General features: G+C 54.8%; 1 protein-coding gene across 1 annotated transcript in view; it reads right to left on the reverse strand.

Annotated features, from left to right (window-relative positions):
* Positions 1–3,478, reverse strand: part of NDEL1 (nudE neurodevelopment protein 1 like 1) — a 105,279-nt gene extending 101,801 nt beyond the window's left edge. Inside the window, exon 1 of the mRNA XM_063961064.1 lies at positions 3,217–3,478. The gene's annotated coding sequence lies outside the window, so the exon portion shown is untranslated. The remainder of the gene's footprint in view (positions 1–3,216) is intronic.
* Between the last annotated feature and the right edge of the window lie 2,522 nt (positions 3,479–6,000).

The raw sequence follows: 6,000 nt of genomic DNA on the forward strand, positions 1-6,000 counted from the left end.
CAATTTAACACTTCTCCTGATTGTTGTGGTACAAATCGGATTTATATTACAAAGGATCACATAAGCTGACCACCTCCTACATTTGATGTTGGCAGCGCGTAGCCCATGAAGTACGCCACGTGTCGTGCGCTGGCTAGGTGGGTACATAAGATGTGCGATAGGCTGTATGCACACATATCACTCGCTGTTGTCATGGATAAAAGGGGCGATTTATCAGAGTGGCTAAAAGGGATTCAGGCCAAGGGTTGTAGTATTCCTGAAACAGCGCAGTTTGTGAACTGTTTGTGTGCTGCTGTGGTGAAGGTGTATCGTGACTGGACAAATGGCACCATTGCAAATAAAAGACGTGGAAACTGCGGAGCCACACGTGCCATTGATGCGAGAGGGGAACGCTGGCTATGAAGCTGGGTGTAGTATGGCTGACCGGCGGTCTCCTGACCGCCGGTCAGCTTACCGACGCCGGGATCCCGGCGGGGAGGGGCGAGTGCAGCAAGCCCCTTGCGGGCTCGCTGCGCTCGCCACGCTGCGGGCTCGGTGGCGACCTGCGGTCGCCACGGGTTCTATTCCCACTCTATGGGTGTCGTGGACACCCACGAGTGGAAATAGTCCCTGTTGGTCGGCATGCCGACCATCGGGAAAGTGAGCCGTCGGGCTCGTGGAGGAGGTCATGTGACTGTCGGTCAGCTGACCGGCGGTCACATGAATACCACCCATGAAGCTACGTGAGGGCCGACTGACACCCTACAGTGGAGCAGCTCACTGTCAAAATGTACCTCGGGGCTACCAGACGTGTGTCTAAAAGGACAGTTCAGATAACCCTGCTGTGTATGGGGCTCTGAAACTGTTACTCTGGCTATTAGCTGATGATCATAATAATGTGACCTGACCGTGTACTATATTAAAGTATGTATCCCAAAAAATAATATTATGTCTGTCATCTAAATCAACCACAATTTCTGCTTCTGTTTGCACATACCATTACCTCCATGCTTCATCCATCACTCCACCACCCAGTATTTCATCATTATTTTAATCATTAACTTACCTATCCCAGGGCTACTCAAAAATATACTGTTAGTACAATGTTGGTAAAGAAATTAGACTGTGAGCTCCACTGAGGAAGGGAAAGAGCGAACGTTTAAATCTTTGTAAACTATAGATTCTCAAAATCTGCATCAGCCTCATCTCCTGTTTTTAAAGTGTCAGTTCCATTCTCAGCCCCTGTGCCTCACTATATGTAACCCCTGAAACTTTTCCTGTATTTTCCAATGTCAGCTCCAAAATCTCATCCCCAAATGTCTCCTACTGTACCTGCGACTTCCCCAATCTCAGCCACCCATCTCCTGCCTGAGTCTCTCCCAATCTCTGTTCCCGTCTACTGCCTGAGCCTCCTCCAATCTCAGCGTTGCCCTGTCCAATCTCCTGCCTGTATTCCCCCAATCTTTAGACGCCGGTCTCCTGTCTGCTTCCCCGATGCCAGCCCACCGTCTCCTCCGCGTCACTCCAATGCCAGCCCTCCCTCTACTCCGCGTCGCCCCAATGCCTGCCCACCCGCTCCTCCGCGTCGCCCCAATGCCAGCCCACCCTCTCCTCTGCGTCACCCCAATGCCAGCCCACCCTCTCCTCCGCGTCACCCCAATGCCAGCCCACCCTCTCCTCCGAGTCACCCCAATGCCAGCCCACTCTCTCCTCGTCACCCCAATGCCAGCCCACAGCTCCTCCAAGTCACCCCGATGCCAGCCCACCCTCTCCTCCGCGTCACCCCAATGCCAGCCCACCCTCTCCTCCGCGTTCATGTCAGCCCACCCTCTTCTCCGCGTTCATGCCAGCCCACCCTCTCCTCCGCGTCACCCCAATGCCAGCCCACTCTCTCCTCCGCGTCACCCCAATGCCAGCTCACCCTCTCCTCCACATCACCCTAATGCCAGCCCACCCTCTCCTGGGCGTCACCCCGTCTCATTAATGTTAATGCCAGCACACCCTTTCCTCCACCTAACCACAATGCCAGCCCACCCTCTCCTCCGCCTCACCCCAATGCCAGCCCACCTTCTACTCCGCCTCACCCCAATGCCAGCCCACCCTCTCCTTCGCCTCACCCCAATGCCAGCCCACCCTCTCCTCCATGTCATCCCAATGCCAGCACACCCGCTCCTCCACGGTTAATGCCAGCACACCCTCTCCTTCGCCTAACCCCAATGCCAGCCCACCCTCTCCTCCGCCTCACCCCAATGCCAGCCCACCCTCTCCTCCGCCTCACCCCAATGCCAGCCCACCCTCTCCTCCGCCTAACCCCAATGCCAGCCCACCCTCTCCTCCGCCTAACCCCAATGCCAGCCCACCCTCTCCTCCGCCTCACCCCAACCTCTCCTCCATGTCACCCCAATGCCAGCCCACCCTCTCCTTCGCCTCACCCCAACCTCTCCACCATGTCACCCCAATGCCAGCACACCCGCTCCTCCGCGGTTAATGCCAGCCTACCTTCTCCTCCGCCTAACCCCCAATGCCAGCCCACCCTCTCCTCCGCCTCACCCCAACCTCTCTTCCATGTCACCCCAATGCCAGCACACCCTCTCCTCCGCGTCACCCCAATGCCAGCACACCCTCTCCTCCGCGGAACCCCAATGCCAGCCCACCCTCTCCTCCGTGTCACTCTAATGCCATCCCAACCTCTCCTCCATGTCACCTTAATGCCAGCCCACCCTCTGCTCCATATCACCACAATGCCAGACCACCCTCTCCTCCGTGTCACCCTAATGCCAGCCCAACCTCTCTTCCGTGTCACCCCAATGCCAGCCCAACCTCTCCTCCGTGTCACCCCAACCTCTCCTCTGTGTCACCCCAATGTCAGCCCACCCTCCTCCGTGTCACCCCAATGACAGCCCAACCTCTCCTCCGTGTCACCCCAATGCCAGCCCACCCTCTCCTCTGTGTAACCCTAATGCCAGCACACCATCTCCTCTGTGTCACCCTAATGCCAGCCCACCCTCTCCTTCCTGCGTTTATCCCATAATCTCAGCCTCCTGCTCCATCTCTTCCCTGTGTCTCCCCAGCCTCAGCCCAGCGCCTCATCCCCGAGCATCGCCCAATCTCAGCGCCTGCATCCCCATGTCACACATATGTCAGTCCATATTGCCGGGAGAATGAGACATCCTATTATTCGGCCGTGACACCCCGACAATCCCTACACCACACTACGGCCCAGCTGTCGGTTCTCACCCTGTCAGGCAGGCCGCTCCTCTCTCGCTGTCCCCGGACCGGTCACTGGAGCAGCGGCAATTTCCGGCAGACACGAAGCGTCATACGTCAGCAGCGGCGGCGGCCTGTCTCACTCCCTGCTACTAACACGGGGGCGGCTCCCGCCGGCATCACGTGACCTGCTGCCAGTGCCAGTACTTGTGTGTATCTGTGTCTGTGTGCTTAGTTAGTAGCTATGGGAGAGAATGAGATTCCTGTCACACACAGGCACAGAGCACTGGATGCATGGCCGCTGTACTGTACACCACATTCATTACAAAAACACTAAAATCTTGTCAGCCATTGTGGAGAGCCTCAGCTGCCTGAGTCTGCAGCTGGTGTATGCAGCGCTGCCCTCTCACATCTTCTTGCGGGCGTTGCGCCTTAGAAAATAAGATTTTAAACCTACCGGTAAATCTATTTCTCTGACGTCCTAGTGGATGCTGGGAACTCCGTAAGGACCATGGGGAATAGCGGGCTCCGCAGGAGACTGGGCACTCTAAGAAAGAATTAGGACTACTGGTGTGCACTGGCTCCTCCCTCTATGCCCCTCCTCCAGACCTCAGTTAGTTAGAATCTGTGCCCGGCTCGAGCTGGTTGCACACTAGGGGCTCTCCTGAGCTTCTAGTAAAGAAAGTATTTATTAGGTTTTTTATTTTCAGTGAGATCTGCTGGCAACAGACTCACTGCTACGAGGGACTTAGGGGAGAGAAGCGAACCTACCTGCTTGCAGCTAGCTTGGGCTTCTAGGCTACTGGACACCATTAGCTCCAGAGGGATCGAACACAGGCCCAGCCTCGGTCGTCCGGTCCCGGAGCCGCGCCGCCGTCCCCCTTGCAGAGCCAGAAGCAAGAAGAACGTCCTGACTCCGGTCTTCATTAAGGTAGCGCACAGCACTGCAGCTGTGCGCCATTGCTCCCTATGCACACCACATACTCCGGTCACTGATGGGTGCAGGGCGCTGGGGGGGAGGCGCCCTGGGCTGCAATTAGAGTACCTTAACTGGCAAAATCACACATAATATAGCCTAATAAGCTATATATGTGTAAAAATCCCCTGCCATTATTATTAATATAAGAGCAAGAGACGTCCGCCGAAAAAGGGGCGGGGCTATCTCACTCAGCACACTGGCGCCATTTCCTCTCACAGCTCCGCTGGAAGGACGCTCCCCAGGCTCTCCCCTGCAGTTTCCAGGCTCAATAGGGTAAAAAAGAGAGGGGGGGCACTAAATTTAGGCGCAAAATCTGTGTATTATAGCTGCTATAGGGAAAATCACTTTGTGTAGTGTAAATCCCTGCATTATATAGCGCTGTGGTGTGTGCTGGCATACTCTCTCTCTGTCTCCCCAAAGGACTTTGTGGGGTCCTGTCCTCAGTCAGAGCATTCCCTGTGTGTGTGCGGTGTGTCGGTACGGCTGTGTCGACATGTTTGATGAGGAGGCTTATGTGGAGGCGGAGCAGGTGCCGATAAATGTGATGTCACCCCCTGCGGGGTCGACACCTGAGTAGATGGATATGTGGAAGGAATTACGCGACAGTGTCAACTCCTTACATAAAAGGTTTGATGACATAGCAGATGTGGGACAGCCGGCTTCTCAGCCAGTGCCTGCCCAGGCGTCTCAAAAGCCATCAGGGGCTCAAAAACGCCCGCTACCTCAGATGGCAGACACAGATGTCGACACGGATACTGACTCCAGTGTCGACGACGACGAGACTAGTGTACATTCCAATAGGGCCATCCGTTGCATGATTACGGCAATGAAAAATGTGTTGCACATTTCTGACATTACCCCAGGTACCACAAAAAAGGGTATTATGTTTGGGGAGAAAAAGCAACCAGTGGTTTTTCCCCCATCGGATGAGTTGAATGAAGTGTGTGAAGAAGCGTGGGGTTCCCCCGATAAGAAACTGGTAATTTCTAAAAAGTTACTAATGGCGTACCCTTTCCCGCCAGAGGACAGGTTACGTTGGGAGACATCCCCTAGGGTGGATAAAGCGCTCACACGCTTGTCAAAAAAGGTGGCACTACCGTCTCAGGATACGGCCGCCTTAAAGGAGCCTGCGGATAGAAAGCAGGAGGCTATCCTGAAGTCTGTATATACACACTCAGGTACTATACTGAGACCTGCTATTGCTTCAGCATGGATGTGCAGTGCTGCAGCTGCGTGGTCAGATTCCCTGTCTGATAACATTGATACCCGTGACAGGGACACTATATTGCTAACCATAGAGCATATTAAAGACGTAGTCTTATACATGAGAGATGCACAGAGGGATATTTGCCGGCTGGCATCTAGAATAAATGCAATGTCCATTTCTGCCAGGATAGTATTATGGACTCGGCAGTGGACAGGTGATGCGGATTCTAAAAGGCACATGGAGGTTTTGCCTTACAAGGGTGAGGAATTGTTTCGGGATGGTCTCTCGGACCTCGTTTCCACAGCGACAGCTGGGAAGTCGACATTTTTACCCCATGTTCCCTCACAGCCAAAGAAAGCACCGTATTATCAGGTACAGTCCTTTCGAAAGGCAAGCGGGTTAAAGGTGCGTCCTTTCTGCCCAGAGGCAGAGGTAGAGGGAAAAAGCTGCACCATACAGCCAGTTCCCAGGAACAAAAGTCCTCTCCCGCTTCCTCTAAGTCCACCGCATGACGCTGGGGCTCCACAGGCGGAGCCAAGTGTGGTGGGGGCCCGTCTCCGGAACTTCAGCGACCAGTGGGTTCGCTCACGGGTGGATCCCTGGGTTCTACAAGTGGTATCTCAGGGGT

The sequence above is a fragment of the Pseudophryne corroboree genome, chromosome 3 (assembly GCF_028390025.1).
Source record: "Pseudophryne corroboree isolate aPseCor3 chromosome 3, aPseCor3.hap2, whole genome shotgun sequence".
NCBI classification, from domain to species: domain Eukaryota; kingdom Metazoa; phylum Chordata; class Amphibia; order Anura; family Myobatrachidae; genus Pseudophryne; species Pseudophryne corroboree.